The 17,617-nt window shown below is 47.3% G+C and overlaps 1 protein-coding gene across 5 annotated transcripts in view; it reads right to left on the bottom strand.

Moving 5' to 3' along the window:
- The window catches only part of ASTN1 (astrotactin 1), a 299,391-nt gene that overhangs the window by 154,900 nt on the left and 126,874 nt on the right, over positions 1-17,617 (bottom strand). The gene's annotated exons all lie outside the window — the stretch shown is intronic.

Genomic DNA, 17,617 nt, shown 5'->3' with positions numbered 1-17,617 from the left:
GGAGGGGGTTGGTTTGTTAAGGCAAATCTGTTACACATAAAGCTGGTTTCCAGCCAACTTAGCAGCAACTTAGCAGGATGCTTAAGCAGCAACTTAGCAGCAGGATGGCATCTCATTTCTTCCTGTCTCTCACCTTAAAATCAGCCATGTATAGGTCCTAACCCCGGCGACATCAATGACCAGCAAGTCCCCTCAGATTCCTTGTCTGGAAGGGGGTGCTGAGGACTGAGTTAGGGAACTGTGCGCAGTGCCTAACAGACTGTGTCACACGGAATCTGGGCTATCCTCAGCCTAACCTGAAATGTTTCCATTGGAGTAGGGGAAGGCCATCGACCAATCCAAAGCTATGTTTATATCCCTTAGGCATGCACAAGCAAGCATGCGGAGGACCCTCACCATTTGCACGTGACTTTTTGGATCCCTACGGCTTTAGGGGACAGCTTGCTCCCACACACACGGCCTTGAGTGATCTCTCATTCTTTTACAATTCAAGGGAGGGACCGAGACCCGTGTCCTAGGGCCAGGCTCGCAAAGGCATTTCCTTCGCAACCTTCTTATGCTCCCAGGCCATCCTCTGAGGCCTCTCCTTAAACACCAGGACTCCACTTGGTTGTCTAGCAGTGGGCAACATGCCATGCTCGGCGACAAAGAACACCTGACCTCGACATCCACGGGGGCTCGGCGGGCATAAACCTTCCCGTGCACGATCTGTATTCAGTCCCTTGATTTTGGTCAATATCCCTCCAAACCTATTTCACTAGGTGGGGGGCGTGCCAGATGGCTCTGCCCTCGACTCAGGCTTCGGTCACTGCCACCCCGTCACGTAGGCTAGAGATGAAAACCCCCTATTAATTCCCAGTGCCCCACCCACCCCAGGCTGGGTCAAGATCATTCCTTCAAACGCACCAACAGGAGCCTTTTCCAGTCTCGTGATAACTGTATCTTGAATTTACAAAGTTCCTCTCCCCATACATCTTCCCATTTACCCTCCCTCCCTGACCATCACCTGGAGCAAAGGAGCACACGTCCCCGTGCGTACACACACCGTGTGCTCAGGCACAGAGAAGCTGACACAGGAAGCAACAGAGTCAACTGCCAGGTGACAGACAAGTCACGTCAGGCGGCTTGTTGGGGACAGACACTGGCCGCCAGGTTCTTCAGACTTTTCTTTTCTCTGTTGGAACCCTTTCTCCTGGTGAAATCTCTCAGGCAAGTACACAGAAAGCGTAAATATGAAGCTGCCTGGGCTGCTGCGTGGGTGGGGGTCCCGACACAAGTATTCTGGGTCCTGGCTGACTGCCACCTCCCTGCAGCCCGCCAGCCCTGCAGACACATCCAGGGGGCGGCACGCCCAGGGGGCCGCAAACAATCCAGAGCCCGCCCCCCGTTTGCCGGAGTCCCACCCGCTAGTGTTTTCAGCAGGCCCTTTATCTGGGAGTCAGACCTGCCATCGTTTCCTTCACCCCAAATTGAAACCGCAACAATGGGCAATTAAGCCACACAGAAAGAATAACTTCCCGAGTGAGAGGAGTTGTCAGACATTGAATTAGGCTAGTGAAAACGAGAGGTAATTTTATTCCCTAAAGAGCCGTGAGAGCAATATAAACATCAGTCTCCCAGGAAGGGCTGAAACACCATCTTTCCCGCTCACATTGAGGTATTCGGGGGGCCCCTCCGTGCTTCCCCTCAGTTTCTCCCGGTTTTGATCGGAGGCAGGCCGAAGGTTCATCCCCATATTATGCAGTAATCAAGCAAGAACAGTTGTCCATTCTGGGGCTGTTCCCGTGTATCAGACGTTGGTTCTAAATGCTCTGACTTCTAACTGCTGCTGGAGGCAGGGTCAACTATTTCTCCATTTTACATCTGAAAAGCCTAAGGCACAGAGGTTAAGTAACTTGTCCAAGGGCACACAGCAAAGAAACAGTTCTGGAATGGGAACCAAAGGCCTCCCCTCCCATGGCAGAGCCTCTGTTCTTAACCACCAGGCTCCAGTGATGCTCAGGCTTCCGGGGTTGCTCACTGGAAACACACACACCCTGGCTTCTGTCTCACAAATCGTAAGCGGGTGGGGTGGGGGGAGTGTGGATAATCCAACTTAGATCTACCCTCCCTTCTCGAACAAAAAACAGAAACTATTCAAAGTGCACATGTAGCTGACAGCGGGTCCAAAGAGGCATCGTCATAAACAAAGGACATTTCACGGGGCGCCCACTAAGCGTCCAAACCCAAGATTAATTAATTAATTAACCCAACCCTCACATTTCAAGAATTCTGTGCGAAAATAAGACAGCACGCCTCACACATCACCACAAGCCTGGAGGACATCATTAGGTCTCAATTTAGTTAAATTTCCACGAAGAATTTGTTTTCTCTTTCAACTGTGAGACCCACTGAAAACCTCTAGGTTCAGCCCCTCCTTTTCTGATGAAGAAACTAATGCCCAGAGAAACTATAAAACTAGACAGCTCCAAAGTGGTTCTAGACCTGATCCTTTTTCATGGCACCGCTCTGTTAGGTTCATCTAAAATTCCCCAGGGGCACCCGGGTGGCTCAGTTGGTTGAGCTTCTGACTCCTGACTATGGCTCAGGTTATGATCCCAGGGTCGTGAGATCGAGCCCCATGTCGGGGCTGTGCATGGAGCCTGCTTCCAATTCTCTCTTTCTCTCTCTCTCTCTCTCTCCCTCTGCCCCTCTCCCCCGCTCACGTTTTGTCTCTAAAATAAAAATAAATAAATAAATAACATTCCTTTTACCATGTGTGGCTCTAGACGCTCCATTTGGAATATTTTATATTTACTTATTTACTTAATTAAATATAATGCATACACTTTTTTTATTTTTTAAGTATTTTTTATTTATTTTTATTTTTTAAATACAATTTACTGTCAAGTTAGCTAACATACAATGTATACAGTGTGCTCTTGGTTTTGGGGGTAGATTCCCGTGATTCATCGCTTACATACAACACCCAGTGCTCAAGTGCCCTCCTCAAGGCCCATCACCCATTTTCCCCTCTCCCCCCACCCCATCAACCTTCCCCCCATCAACCTTCAGTTTGTTCTCTGTATCTAAGAGTCTCTTATGGTTTGCCTTCCTCCCTCTCTGTTTGTAACTTTTTTTCCCTTCCTTTCCCCCATGGTCTTCTGGTAAGTTTCTCAAGTTCCACATACGAGGCAAGCATGCATGATATCTGCCTTTCTCTGACTTACTTCGTTTAGCATAATACCCTCCAGTTCCATGCACGTTGCTGCACATGGCAGGATTTCATTCTTTCTCACTGCCAAGTAGTATTTATTTATTTTAAATAATAACTTATAGGGAGCTAGAACACAAGTTTCTGATTGGCTAAGCCAGTGTATTTAGCATATCTAACCTTGCTTTATTGAAATGTTTCCCCTGCTTAGAGTCAGTGACCCTAACAACCTTGGGTTTTTCTTAATCGGTTATTAGTAATGGGCGCCAGCCACTAGGTGAGGCTCGGCATAGACATGAAAAGGGACTGTCGATGTAGGTATTCAAGTTGTGGTAAGGTTTCTCTGCTTCTACAACCCAAATTGGTGGCAGATGTCACGACCCTTAGCAAGGATTTACTAATCGTGGATTCATACATAAATAATCACAAAAATAATGTTACATGCTATGAATATATAATAAAAACATTTTGTCATAATAATAATTTGTAAAATCACTATACACAAATTCCTCTGAACTGCTTATCTGCTCTATCCAGTAAGAAGGTCCTGGGTAGGGAAAAATGTAGAGACCCTCCACTATACTAGGAGAAGCCATGGATATAGCCACCTTGATAACTTTCCTTCTACAGTGATGACATGGAAATCCAGTGCTCACATTCGATCGTTTTTGCATTCCTGTGATAAACCATAGTTTTTGCTTTTAGCATTATTTTCAACCAAATTCCACAGAGAATTTTAAGCATTTTCAATTTAAGTCAGAGCTGCTCTAAAATTTTTCTTTCAAGGGATCTAACAGAACAAAGAGGTGGCAGATGAAATGGAAAGAGTGCCTGAACCAGGAGCTACAGCGAGGAGCTTCCTGGTAACCAAGTCAAAAAGGGAAAGGCAAGCTGCACACATCCTGTCTGATGATAAAATTCAGTGGGAGGAACAAACTTCCTCCATGCATTTGATCCCAGACAAGACGTCATAATGGTGACATCATCACACGAGGCTTTACAGAAAGCATGCAGGAATTCACACATGAGCTCCTGGCTTTGCATTTCTGTATCACCTTAGCTGTGCTTAGAGGGTATTCCTCATTTATGTGTGTTAGCTTCAATTTTTATGGTATGCAAAACGAAGCAAAACAAGGCAAACGCATTAAGGTACATCTGGACCCAATGACAGGTAACAAGTTGCAAACTCTGAACATTTGAGAAAAAATAACAATTACTGCAAGATATGAAATTGTTTTGCTCTTTATTCATCTTTTCATGAATTTTCTGATTATTCTATCGATTTTTCTCAAAACTATTAACATTTTATAACTAGAAGCACGTTTGGGGTAGATGAGAACTCCACATCCGTTAACAAGTTGCATGCAAAAAAAGTGGCATTTAAAAATATGTTTTCTTTAGAAATCAATAAATCATTTCTACTGGCTTTAATAGAGATCAAAAAAATGAAACCAGCTTTTACTTTATTATGACACTGACATTTTTCAGCACTTACCTGAGAGAATAGTATGATGTTGGTCAGATCACTTACAGATTTTGAAACCTTTGTGTAACAACGTTGTACATAACACTGATGTTGTACATAACACTGATGATGATCGCCCAGAGACAGAACGTTCTAGGCAGATCTCCGTTTATGCTCATCCCAATCATGCAGGCTAACCCCAGACTGTCTCATTATCTGACCTGTGTGTTCATCCTGGGTCTACGTCGCACCTCCCACCCTGAGCTCACTCCTACTTGCCCTTCCGAGTCATTTCAGTGACACAGCCTCAGCCGATTCTTCCCTAGTCTCACTAAACTGCCCACGGAAGCCTCCACATAACTCTGACCACAAGCATCTTTTCTTTGGTTTTCCTGTCCAGCTCATCTACTAGAGTACAGACTTCATGAGCAGGAGCCACTAAGTTCTGGGGCCAAGCACAGTGCATGGCACAAAGGTGTACAATAACTAAAGGAAGGAAGGGAGGGAGGGAGGAGAGGTCAACTGTGCATGTATTTCAATATAGACATCTTCTATGTGCTTGCAAGCAAAGCTTTATACAATTGCTATGTAACTCATCCATTCATTTCATTACTCAATCATTCAACAAGTTTTTACTTACTTCAGCAAGGCATTTGTCTACTGGTCACAGGGATGGAGATACTGCAGTGAAAAATATAGGTATAGTTCCTGAGCTCGTGGGCTTCACATTCAAGTTAGAGGAAACAGTCCCTATAATTTGGCTTTTAAAGGTAAACTCAGGCACAAAAGGAAGATGAGAACAGCTCACCAGGGCTTGGAAATGTCACTGCTCCTCATAACAGAAGAAACTGGGGTAGGTAAAGATATCTCGGACTGGAGGTAGTACCCTAGGGAACACGTCGGGGCCAGTGGAGTCCTTCCCTTATCTGGTATCAATGTCATATGATCAGTAAATCCCAGAATAAAGAATCTCCATCTATCAAATGTCACTAAAGTTTAGGAGTCACTTGGGTTTTGTGAACCCTTGGCAGAGAAATGGAAAAGCTGAGATTATGTGTCCAGCTACCATCTGTCAAGGGACTGCAGCCAATCAATCAACTCACATTTCAAAGCTCCGTTTCACCCTAGGAGTAACCAGAAGAGTGAGTCTGAGACATAATTAATTGTCCCTCAAGGCAACTGGACACACGGAATTCAAATTATATTCCTAAAGGAATTAAATGGTGTTAGAAAATCAGAATGAAATAGACAAGTTTGGTGGTCCATGTCTCTTATTTTCTCCCACTAACAATGCCCAAGGGTTGTTGGGGCAAAGGGCCTCTCTCATATATGACAGTGATCACTTACATCTATCTCTGGCTTTCAAAGGAGACAGACCAACAGGAGAAAACTGTGCAAGTCTGCATGGCATCGCCGGCCATACTCAAATCTAGATCCAAATGTTCCAGGAGCAGTAAACAGATGAGGAACAGAGATGACTTTTCAAGGTCTTGTCTGACCCTGTGCTTCTGAGCAAAACAGGACCTCATTTACTAAGAACATGGAGGTCACCAGTAAAACTGCAGGGCCAACCAGCAGAAGGGCTCTGGGCAAGCTGTATTAACTCCTCTGCGCCCTCCCCAGGCTTTCATCTAGCAAATGAAGCGACTGACAGAAATGAATGGACTCTTCCAACTTGAAAACTTCCTGATTGTTAACACTGATCCCTGTCAAACTGGAAATAGCTCTAAACTGGTGGAGAAAATGTCTTTGAGCTCTTCCTGCGCAGGAAAGCCAGTAACTACAGACCACAGCAATAATGGAACTGATCCTTCAGAGGTGGGCTATCAACCCTACCTAGCCCAATGGAACCCGTGATAGGAAGCCTCAAAGGCACAATAAGGCCTTTGAAAATTAGATGATGTCATCAAAATTGTGGTAAAATGTTGTTGACCTCGAGGATCCCTTTACTGCCAGAAGGAGTCACCTAAACTAGAAGAGAAAGCCTCTTGGTTTGTTCTTCTTGAAGATTCTCTTTCCTGTGGTGGCTGGCAAACAGAAATCCATTATCCCCTGCCCATCTCTTTCCCAAATGGAAGACGAGAGAAACATGTTAAGCATATTAAGTAGTGAGTTCAATTTATAAATTATTAGGAACATTACCTCCCCTTGGGGGTTTTCCGAAGTCTTTAATCGTGTGGAAATGCTTTCCAGTTGCCACGGGCCACCACGTTAATTAAGAGGCCTCAATATGTCCTCTGGGGCTTCTGACGTGAATTGCACATCCCACGTGGGGGACAGAGCTGCCCTGCCTGGTTAGCCTCTCACTGGGGCAGGATACTATGTTAGCTGGCTGCCATCAAATGCTTTAGGACCCCTTCCCCATGCTTCCAGGCGCAAGAACCCAAAGCTAAGGGAAGAAATAGAAGGCCTTCCAAGACCTTCCCTCATTAAAACGCCATTTGGGGAGGTAGAGACGGGGACCAAACAGACAGCCTTCCATAAGCAAGAGACAATCCCTAAGACTAAGAGTCTTCCAGATTGGGCAGGTTGACATCTGAAGACTCTTCCAATCTGAAGACACTGTGAATAAAGTTCTTCTCCGGAGGAGACTCAGCTTGCTAGCCTTTTATTTTTTATTTGTTGGCTTTTCCCAGGTCCAAAGATTTAATTCGGTTAGATTTGCTCACTATTCTTCTTCTTTAATCCAGGAAGTTGGTCATCCATTTCTTTATGAGCCTTCAGGAGGTTCATTAATGAGAGCCTGAAGCCCTCTAGGGAAAGTGGCTGGAGGCTAGCATGCTGGAGTCAGCCCGGGCTATTTCAAGTTGTCCTCTTTCAGGTTCTTTTTATAGAGCTGCTTTTTTGGTTCTTGGGATTTTTTCTTGCCTCAGAACCTTAACTTTGCTGTCCCAAAGCAAACGAAGGAGTGCATTTGTTCATAAGGAGCTCAGAGCTCTCGGATCTTCAGTGGCACCAGGCGCCTGTTGTTTGCCTTAATGAGAATGCCAAAGCCAGGTGCAGCCGGGTGAGGCAGCGGCGGGGGGGGGGCAGAAGCAGCTTGCTGTATGCAGGGTGTTCCCGGTCCAAGGCTAGCCTAACGGGTCCCCTAACTCCAAAGACCTGCCTAGATCTCAGCAGAGTGGGAGAGCATGGAGGAATCAGGACACTGGGCAAAGCTGAGGTCCTCCCGTCCCTCTAGATATAGACGGGGCAATATTCTAAGAGGTGCCTTGTCAGACACTGTGGATGGGACCCCCCAATCAGTGTTGTGTTAAGAGGCTGGCCCCACATGTAATGTGGGGTATGTGCGTGTGTGCACGTGCACAAATGCATGTACTGTGCACGAGAGGCAGGCTGGGAGATAAAAGGGTCCAGAGAGAAGCAAAAGCACTCCAGGTCGCTGTCTCAGCAACCCATGGGCAGAGCTGCGTGAGACAGGCTCCCTCCATGGGCTATGTGCACCAGCCCTTCAAAACTTCACAAGCCAAGCATGAAGCCAATAAATAAATATCTCCAGCTGGATAATGCTCAATGCTTATTCTTGGCCACGTTCCTTTCCTCCTTTCCTCTTTGTTTTTATGCAGTAGGTGATCTTGATGAAATAAAATAATAACAATAATCTGCTCCATTAGGACCAAACATTAAGGGAATTATTGAACAAGTAACAGAAGAGGCAGCTGGCACAGGATATGCTAATGACCATTAGACTTTAACCCTCCTTCTCTCTAAACATAATGGAGTTGTTAAACCCCTCTTCCTCTCATCTCCCAAAAGTCAGGCAGCCCAGCCCAAGGGGAGGTGAGAGGTCTCAAAGACCTAATAGCTCTGTGGGCAGCAGCTGGGGGCGAGCAAATGAACAACATTAATGACTAGTCACTGAGAGCAGACCGTATGCAAGGTACCTGTCAAGACTCCAATGACTTCAGCTGAAAAAAAAAAGTGGGGTATAGCAGGGTGGAGAGATTCGAGATGGCAAGATTTCCCTGAATTTGGTACATATCACTTTCTGAACCAGTGAAGACTTAAAAGCTCTGTTTCCTCTCCGGAAAACAAACAAACAAACAAAAAACAAAAAACAAGCTGAGACGGATCATTAAAAGCTGTGCTCTTCAGAGATACCTGCTAGTCACGGGCTAGGTAGAAGACCCAACACATAGGGTGTGGGTCTTGATCATATTCCTGTCCCACGCAGGAAGGTACAACTTGGTCATAATAATTGCCGTGAGGTCTGGTGTGCTAGGGTCTAGTCAGATACTCAGGAGCTCTGCCCAGGAGATTCCTCTCAGTGGAATCTCCAATGGTGCAGTGTCCGTACTAGGAGAGGTGACAAACCTACCAAGCTGAGGGTTAGTTTTGTGAAGATCTCAAAGGCTACAAATCACTATGAAAGCATTCTCGGCATCTACAGCAATCCCATTACACATGCTTAATCCATGCCCCCCTACTAAATTCCTGTCTTATTTTGTAATTCTATGGACACACTGCCTTATTCCTTCAGTATCGAAGCAATGAAGAAGGAATAATAACTACCATGTGTAAAGTATTTACCATGTGCCAAACACAGCACACGGTGAATTACATTCATTATTTTATTTAATCCTACCAATAAATATAAGTAGCAGAAATTACTGTTTCCATTCTTAGATGAGAAAACAGATTAGAGGGGTTAAGTCACTTGCTCAGGTTCGTGTGGTAGTTAGTACAAAGCCAAATCAAGACTCAACCACTGGTCTTAATGATGTTCTATGACCTGGCTGAGTAGAAAGGGGCCCACCATCTGGGCCTGGGCCAGGGCCCCAATTCCCTAACCTCCATCTTTTCTAAATTAAGCCCTGAATGGCCTTGCACCTACACATAACTCTTAGGATTATACAAGTAAGGATTCCCAAATGTCTGCATTGTGGACAGTCTACACGGTAGATGTCCTGGACGCCCCCAAACTTCTTCAGTTAAGCTTGATCACAGGGTTAACCAAATGCATCATTTCAAGCAGTAATTTAATTGTGCCAACGGTGGCCATATTTACCAGGCAAGGGAAATCTATTGTGATCATCTATTGTGTCATTCTGACACAGGCAAGGGAAATCTATTGGAGATACCTATTCTTGGGTGGATGTTTTCTTTTTTTTTTAATTTTTTTAACATTTATTTATTTTTGAGAGACAGAGAGAGAGCATGAGCAGGGGAGGGGCAGAGAGAGAGAGGGAGACACAGAATCCGAATCAGGTTCCAGGCTCTGAGCTGTCAGCACAGAGCCCGACGCGGGGCTCGAACTCACGAATTGCGAGATTGTGACCTAGGCCGAGGTCAGACACTTAACCGACTGAACCACCCAGGCGCCCCTTGGGTGGATATTTTCTAAGTGAAATCAGCCGTCTTAAGGGTTGCAAGGTACAGATGTTCAAGCATTTCCTTGAGAACAGTCTGCCATACGTGCACACAGACTTAGGTCCCTCTGCCACCTGAAGCCCTTAGTCTGGGATCAGAGACCTAAGAGGAGCAGTGGATGTTTTCCATAATATAACAGCACATGTAGAAAACAGACTTGGAAGAAAGTGTCAGACTTGAACACTTTCAAGGAAGCCAGGAACTGCATTGCAGTCGGGTCACCTACAAGTTGGCTGGCCAACAGACCTGAAGAAGGTAAGAGAAAGCCCTGCAGGTCATGTCTTGCATTAAAACTCAAAGGATGATGACGGTCACTCCCAATGCAAGTCATTCAAAGCTAGTCAAATACAGAAGTCAGCAAAACTCTCACACACAGCTTTCTGCTCATAAAGGATCTCTCACTTGTAACGTACTTCACCCACAAGGCTGATGAGAACAACGGGCACTCGTGGCCACAGCTCTTGTAACACTCCAGCTGTGACTCAATCTTGGCATCCAAGTAAGATGCATATTAAAGCTGAAGAACTGTAGCAAAGGGAGCAGGCGAAGGAATTAAGGACAGCAGAGATGCTGACGTACAAACGCAATTAGCGTATCCTATGCCAAGATATCTTCCAAGCCCTTCACTCTTGCCAACAAGCTTTGTCTGATATCAAAGAGGGGAGGGAGAGGGAAGACTGACAGTCAAAAGAGTCTCCTCTTGGGCCATGCGCTAAGTGCTGTGGCTCTTATTTCTGCCTCTTAAAAAATTATTATAATTCAATTTTTCTCTGGAACTAATCAAGCACAGAATCTGGAGAAGAGGACTGGTTTGGGAAGACAATCTCTGAGTGAGGCACTGACGTCCTCATTAGGGCAGGCTTCCTTCAACTACCACCTCCAACATCAGCAGCACATGGTCTTTGGCTAATTATATTTTTGCAGGCAAAGCCATTGTCAAGTCTTCAAATCCTCCCCATCGTTAATTAAAAAAAAAAATTGCCCTGCTCTGCCTCCTCCCTCCCTGGCATCCCACCCACCCATCGCCGCGTGATGTCAGCTTTGTTCCTCTGGTTTTCCAGGATTTCTCTCTTATATTTGGCTTCTGACGGGGAGGTGATGAGGCTGAGTACAGAACTGGACACCTGTAACTCGATTTCTTCACTAGCTTGTCCGTGGCTCACTTTGTTCCTGGGTGGAAACTAGTCACCTCTACCAGGTCGTTGGGCACAGGCCCAGTGTTCACCAGCCAAAGATGGGCCCAAGCAGAGGGAAGCTGGAAGCTGAGCCCCAGCTCACCCCTCTGCCCGCCCCCCCCCCACCCCAACCCCGTGGAAAGTGACAAAAGGCCCAACTCTGCTATAGTTTTGATTTACTGATCAGTGGCTGGATCATGTAGTGTGAATCCACAGGTCAGCCTGCTCTGGCCAGAGACACTCTCATGATACAAAGATAGTCAGGGGTTCTTGCTTCCAAGGCAACTGACGAGACAGACATCATCTTTCCAGACAAGACATTATTCTGTACCTGGGGCGGGCATGTGCTGCTGACCCCAGGAGGGCCATTCCCAGCCAACCAGCGGCACCATTATGATTTAATTCAGATCACCGCGTTCATGGGATTTTATTTTTCTACTTTTTAATAGAGGTGATTTATTTTTTCTATTTTTAAGATTCAGTGTTATTGTAAGGGAGGGGGAGGGAGGGAGGGAGGGAGAGAGAGAGAAAGGTGGGTTGAAAGGAGTAAGTGGGAGAGGGAGGGAGAGAGAGGACACACGCCCATGCCTATTGCCTATCCCAGAGCCTTTGCCCTCTCCCTCCCCTGACCTGCCCTCCCTCACCATCCCTTTGCCTAAGCCCCTTACCCCCGCCACGGCCCCCACCAGAAGTTCCTCTCCTTCCCAAAAATGAGTTTGATTTCTACGATCCTAGGACATGTTTTGTCCCCACTCTGAAAGCATATGTGGGCATTTCTGAATTAATCTTTAATCCCTAATTCTGCTATGTCCCATTATCATAGCTCTGACTACACATGCAGGCAGAGACCCCACTTTAAAAACTTTCCACAGCCCCATTCTCAGCATGGACAGTGCACTGCTTGATTAATTAAAGTGAGGTTGGCTTGGCCAGGTTGATACAGCACACAGAACATGACTTTCCTGCTGTCTGTCAACTCAGACTTAAGGCCTCCATCGGGGAGCCCATCTTCACTCCTCTCTGCTGGCTCCCTGGCCAGTGCTGAGAGGTCCCCTCGGCACAGAGCCACCCAGGAAGAAGTCAGCTCCGGTAGGACGTCAGCATCCTCACCCACGAGGGTGGGTGGTTCAGATGGGAGGTCCATGCTACAGACCCGTCATCCAGAGGACGTTAGCTGTGCTTCCAGAAAGCACGATGGCTTCCATTTATCCAACCTCGTTCTGACTTGTACCTTTTTGTGCCATCAGCAAAGCTGCTGTGAGATGGCAGGGGCCTCACTTAAACCGACAGCCATTTTTCCTCTAGAAAAACTAACTGGCCTGTACTTGCTTACTCCACAAAACTCCGCGTGAATCGCGTCTCGTCACCAGAGAGGTTAAAGAAATTTGTCACCACATTTTTTCCTTATGATTGACATATAACTGACATATGACATTACGTTAGTTCCAGGTGTACAACATGATGATCTGATATTTGTATATACTGCAAAATGATCAGCACATTAAGTGCAGTTATAAGACATCTATGAGCACCTAATTATAGGAAAACCTCTGCTACGTGCTTTACAAAGGGAAGGGTGTGAAGAAAGTCCTCTCTCCTGGAAACCAAAGCTTTACTTTTTGTTTTCATTAATATATGCATTATCTGTATTTATGTATGCACATATATTTGCATTTATCTTTCCGCTTCTAGAGAGTGACTGCAGGTAGGATGTAGGAGTTCTCGCTAACTCCGTTCTGTAGTGCAGAAACTGCATCTGCCTTAGCAGAGGGCCACACACTGTCAGGACCAGCCGTTCTCAACGGTCTTCCCCGCCACCACACCATGACGAATGCAGGCTACAAACTGGGTAGACCCCACAGGCACACCCAGTGCCGGCTGTAACCCCAGCGAAGTTTCCTCTGGGTCAAGAAACCAGACCAGAATGCAAGCTGAGTGAGAACGACTTTTTTTTATCGGGCACTTATAATGTAGACTCTATTCTAATGGAGAAAAGGAAACCAGTTACAAATCCTGACACTGTGACTATTATCAGTGTCAGATTCAGCTGCCACAGTTCACAACTGATGGGGACCCGGCACCGTGGCCGAGAACTGCAGAGGTGTGAACGCAGCCACCGAGGATATGAAAGGCGAGCCGTTTGCTTTGTCCAGAGGCTGGGTCAGGGACTGTCCTGTCTTCAGGTCCTGGGAGGGGCCCTCTAAATTTATAACACTAGTGGGTACTACCCCAGTCCTTCACCCATGCCCTGGAACACTCAAAACCGAAGTCTTCACTCTGAAAATATCTCACAGTGATTTTGCTCAGTATCAATTAAAAAACGATTTTAAAACATTCCATAGACGATGACGGATGAATAGATGGATAGAGATGGCCTTGTGACTAGCCAGCTCTGGTGGGTAGGGTAGTCTTCCCTGGGCTTCCTGTTCCATGATCACGTGAAGGGAAGAGGGGAGGTGACGGTTTAGTGGAAGAGTAGGGAGCCACAACCATCAGAGAGGAGACCAGAGTAGAACATTCCACCAAAGGTCTTGCAAGACGAGGGAAGGCGAGCTGACCAGCAACCAGCTTCTGTTCCCAATGGCGCCACTTACCAGTCATTCAGCCCTCGGACCTTTGAGCCTCAGCGGTCTGTCGGATTTGCTCAGCCTTCTTCATGGGGTTGGCCGTTCATTCCCAAAGTCCCTCTTGGCCTCCTAGCAAAGACCAGAGGCTCCGCTAGGACGCAGAGATGCGGAACTCCTCACCTTCACCCCCTCCCCGCCCCCAAGCAAGGAGTTCATGCTCAGGGAGACAGCCGCATGCACAGATGACGATGAGGTCCGTGGCAGGAAGGCGTGTCAGGGACTGCAGAGCATGACTCAACCCTGCCTAGAGGGAAAGGGGTCAGGGCATTTTCCAGGGAACTCACGGGCGAATTTTAAAGCCAGTAGTTAGAAGCAACTCCACTCAGAAGAGAGGAAAGACATTGTAAGCCAAAAGTAAAACACGCGTGAAATCACAGAAGTATGACACAGCAAGGGACTTCCAGGCACCATGACCGAGTTGGTCAGTGTGGCTAGGACAGAGTGGAAACCGAGGAGACGAGATGAGGGTCAGGCCATGAAAAGGTTAGCTGGGAAGTGACCTTTCAGAGTGAAGGGAATTACTTCAGGTGTTTTGTGAGCAAGATGATACCGTGCAAGCCGCACTTTGCTAAGAACAGCCTGGTGGCAATGGGAGGGGAGTTTTTTGTTTACGTTTATTTATTTATTTTGAGGGACAGTGGGGGAGGGGCAGAGAGAGAGAGAGAGAGAGAGAGAGAGAGAGAGAGAATTCCAAGCAGTCTCTGCACTGTGAGCACAGAGCCCAATGTGGGGCTCTAACTTATGAACCATGAGATCATGACCTGAGCCGAAACCAAGAATTGGATGCTTAACTGACTGAGCCAACCAGGAGCCCCGAAAGAGGGAAGTTTTTGAGGGGAGCAAGTCAGAAGGCAGCGTGAACAGGTGGAAATCGCCTGTAGCAATCTGGTGAGAGGAGGGGGCGGGGCGGGGGGGGGTTTGGGGAGGGAGGCTGTCCTACCAGCGGCAGCAGAGGGGACAAGTACAGAAGGATTCCAGTGGCATCTGGAAACTAAAATGAGGAGAATTTGGTGCTGGAGTGAATGAATGAGGAGGGGGAGGAAAGGGGGTCTAGCCTGGGTGACGGTGTTGGTGGCCCTGTCACCACAGGAGGCACAAGGGGAGGACAGGGTGGGTGGGGAAACACTGTTCACAATGCATGTGGGACACCCAAGCAGATATGTAAGTCAGAAGCTGGTAGGAGAGGCCAAGGCTGGAGACAGAGGCAGTTATAAGGACCAAGTGAAAAAAAAAAAAAACATGATACAAACAAATTCTACTCATTTCACAAACACCAACTGGGGACATTCCTTGTGTGAAGCGTCGTGTTGGTAGCTGTAAGAAATATAAAGATGAATCAGACTTAAAACCAGATCCTGCCATTTAGGATCCTGGAGTCTGGTAGGGAAGACAAGATTCATCAAAATTGCCTTTGGATGGAAACAGACACCAGCCATAAGAAAGGCTCAAAGAAGCCTTTCCTGTTCGCCCGGCCATAGGAGACCAAGGGGGAGGAATGGTCTCCAGCTGAATGATGCAGAGAGGTGGCCAGGTGGACACATTTGAAACGGGACCCGAAAGAGAGGTAGGATTTGAACGCATACACATGGAGGGGAAGGAGGGGCCCAGGAAGACACGGCCACGGCAGGTGCAGCAGCAGTGAGTAAGAGGGTACAGAAAAGGGCATCCTGGGCAATAAGAATGAGTAGGAGGACAGATCCCTCTCTCCCCAAATAATAAAATGCACTATTTGTGTAGATGATTCTCAAGCGAAAGAACTACTTTTCTCCTTTTCACTCTTCTTTCTCTGCGACCCTAGTGACATGGAAGGATATTAACTGGATAAGGCAGCCTTTGACATAGACGCTGGTATAAAATTCTGGAGGCAAACGCAGCCCTTTGAACACACTCACAGTCCCACACAGGAATGGTTACACGGCCCACTTCCCACTCCAATTTTTTTCATTAGATGAAATCAGGTGAAAATGAACATCAGATGCAAGTTTGATCAAAGAGGCAAAGGAACTCACAAAGGGCATGTGGAAGAGGAAGCAGGGAAGAGAAAGACAGCAGGGTCTCCAGTGCCTTAGAGACCGAAGACGGCCTCTCATTACTGAGAGAGGTGGCACTGACTTGTCCTTGACCTTGTCCAGATGCCGTCCTGAGAACCAGGAGAGCTCTCCCGGAAGGGAAGTCTGGGAGGTGTCCTGTTATTTGGCAAGGCAGAACCCACTATCTTATCAGGAATTTTCCTTCCAAAGCAGACCTACAAGTGCTGTCCTGAGAAGAGAGCACAAAGGGACACTGAGGCCGTCAGGGGAGGAAGAAATATAAAACCACCGGCTCGGTTGTGCTTGCCAGAATCACTCCGCCTCTGGTTTCATCGCAGTCATTCTGGGTAGAAGGAGAAATGTCCTCTTTGAGGACTCCAAGTGCTCCAGAGGTGACTCCCAGATGCACCAAATCCCCCAAGCAGAAGGTTGTGGTCTTTTATTTCCCATGATGTGCTCCCTCCCGTGGTCCAGGAGCCACTCCACTCTGAGGCCGACCCCAGGAGGCTCCCAGTGTCCTCCCTGAGGCAAAGGTGGGGGCGTGTCCAGGCAGACTCCGTGGGAGACTGTGAGGACGGCTGGCTGAGCACAAGAGGCCCTGGGCTAGCGGCTCAGCAAATCCTGAGGACAGGCCCCACTGGGCCACGGGAAAAGGCTCCCAGCCACCAAACTCCTTTCGACAGGTCAGCACAGCGGGAAGTGACAGCTCTCTCCCTGGGCAGAACCACTTCCATTCAACCCAACCTACAGGCAGACAAGCCCGCCATTTTCCCCGCGGACCATCATCCCACGTTCGTAAATGGGAAAAAGAAAAACAGAGTTGCTGCAGGGAGCAGAATACAGTTTCTCTGTATATTACTCTGAAGTCTGTTTTAACTGGGGTTGCTAGTGTCCCATATGTCCTTCACTTTCATACTCCTGGAATACCAGAGCTGGAAGCAACTTACAAGGTCATCCAGTTTGGGATTCCCAAGGCAGAGTGCCCACAGCCCATCCATGTGCTCCTAGTTGGCGCCATGCCAATGGCTGGCAAAAGTAGGGGATGTTTTCATTTCATTCTTTTATACAATAATATTTTTCCTAACCTGTACCGATATCATTAACGATAACATCAAACCCCTGGTTTTGTTGGCCTTTTCATCTAAGGCAAAAATAAGGTCAAACCGGAAAAGCCAGTCAATGTAAATAAAAATATTCAGAAAATACCAAGGCAGATTAAAAACAAAACAAAACAAAACAAAAAACCGTGGCACAATCCGAATGCCTAAAGTTTTAAGAACACTCATGTGCAGATGAGAACAGGCTTCTGGCAGGTGAAGACATATGCCTGCAGTTTCACAGACTTTTGTGGGGAAAAGGCCCATAAGCAAAGCCTCCTGATTTCTAATTCAATGCTCCCCTGGTCTCCCTGGCCCAGCATGTATCACTGTTGAGGGAAGAAGAGAAAATGCCGTCTACGGGAGCACAGCCTGGTGGCGCCACTCTGTTCTGGGAGTTCCGGGCAGAGCCCCAGCGGGGACACGTTGGTGCTGCCCGTTCCAACCGCAGGCGGGGTCCAAGGATGGTGGCTATGTTCTGACAGGCTGGAACTCTCAGGTGCCGAGGCCGCCTGCTCTGTTCAGCAGAGCCCCCAAGGCGGCCAGCTGAAAGCCCAGGGACGGTGACCTGCGTGTGTACATGCCACATCATTTAGGGAATAAAAAGAATCAAACTGGGATGCTTCAACATCACCGTTGGGAGGCAGAGCCCTCCTGCGT

The sequence above is a fragment of the Panthera pardus genome, unplaced genomic scaffold, assembly GCF_024362965.1.
Source record: "Panthera pardus isolate Hobbes unplaced genomic scaffold, ASM2436296v1 HiC_scaffold_21, whole genome shotgun sequence".
NCBI classification, from domain to species: Eukaryota; Metazoa; Chordata; class Mammalia; order Carnivora; family Felidae; genus Panthera; species Panthera pardus.
This window is presented reverse-complemented; position numbering and strand designations above follow the sequence as displayed.